Here is a 1,053-nt window from a genome sequence, read left to right on the forward strand (position 1 = left end):
CACTAACCACCGAATCTAGGGAAACTCCAGACCGCCATTGCCTTATCGTCCAAGTTCACGTGTTTTTAGTGAGCGTTGGTATATTTAGGATTATCCTATGATCACGGGCACACACCGTCAGCGCTATCAGAAGAACGCAACACAGCGATGAACCACTTTAACCGATATCGTGGTGATTGGTGACATATAGAATGCAAAAGTGATGGTGATATAAATGATAACATTTTCTCTACTGAGTAGCTCTGTATCACCACTATAGAACCCATTACTTCCCGCTTTTTAACGAAGCGGATACACAGAACTTCCCGCAACGGCATATTGTGCGAAAGAGTCTCCCCGTGTCCCCTGGACAATGTTATGATCTGAGAAACTCCGAGGTTAACTTTGTCCAAGGGGGAGCGGGCCTTCAGTCCACCTGTCACTTGCACTGTATCCATCGTCGTTTTGCTGGAATGGTCTAGTTGGTTATGACGACTGCCTAACACGCAGTAGGTCCCGAGTTCGATTCTCGGTTCCAGTATGTTACAATCATTATAAAAAGACTCGCATTAGTTTGTATCACACACACAGAATGCAACGGAGTCGGTGAGAGACAAATATTCGTTCCATTTTTAACTTGCTGGAATGGTCTAGTTGGTTATGACGACTGCCTAACACGCAGTAGGTCCCGAGTTCGATTCTCGGTTCCAGTATGTTATCATTATCAAAATAAGAGTCACCTCACTTTATCAAACACATAAACGCAACGGTGCGTCGTCGAGAGACAAACATTAGGTGTATTGCTATCTTGCTGGAATGGTCTAGTCGGTTATGACGACTGCCTCACACGCAGTAGGTCCCGAGTTCGATTCTCGGTTCCAGTATGTGTCTTTATTATATAAAGACTCGCGTCACTGTGTATCACTGATGCGGCCACTGATGAGTTTAACTGGCGCGTCTCTCCAAACACTCATCCCACTGTTTCGTTTATACCCCGCCATATCTCTTCGCACGTGCATTTCTGCTCGCGCGCAGCTCAATTCTGCTCCCCCATCTTGTTCAACTGGCATCACT

At 46.0% G+C, this 1,053-nt stretch overlaps 3 non-coding genes across 3 annotated transcripts; all 3 read left to right on the forward strand.

The window, feature by feature from the left end:
• Nucleotides 1–446: 446 nt before the first annotated feature.
• On the forward strand, nucleotides 447–520 carry Pmar_PMAR007893. Its single transcript has one exon. It is a non-coding gene; the product is annotated as a tRNA-Val (tRNA).
• A 98-nt stretch (nucleotides 521–618) lies between these two features.
• On the forward strand, nucleotides 619–692 carry Pmar_PMAR007894. Its single transcript has one exon. It is a non-coding gene; the product is annotated as a tRNA-Val (tRNA).
• Nucleotides 693–789: 97 nt separating this feature from the next.
• On the forward strand, nucleotides 790–863 carry Pmar_PMAR007895. The gene has a single exon. It is a non-coding gene; the product is annotated as a tRNA-Val (tRNA).
• The last annotated feature ends 190 nt before the right edge of the window (nucleotides 864–1,053 follow it).

Source organism: Perkinsus marinus (assembly GCF_000006405.1).
Source record: "Perkinsus marinus ATCC 50983 genomic scaffold scf_1104296954408, whole genome shotgun sequence".
NCBI lineage: Eukaryota > Perkinsozoa > Perkinsida > Perkinsidae > Perkinsus > Perkinsus marinus.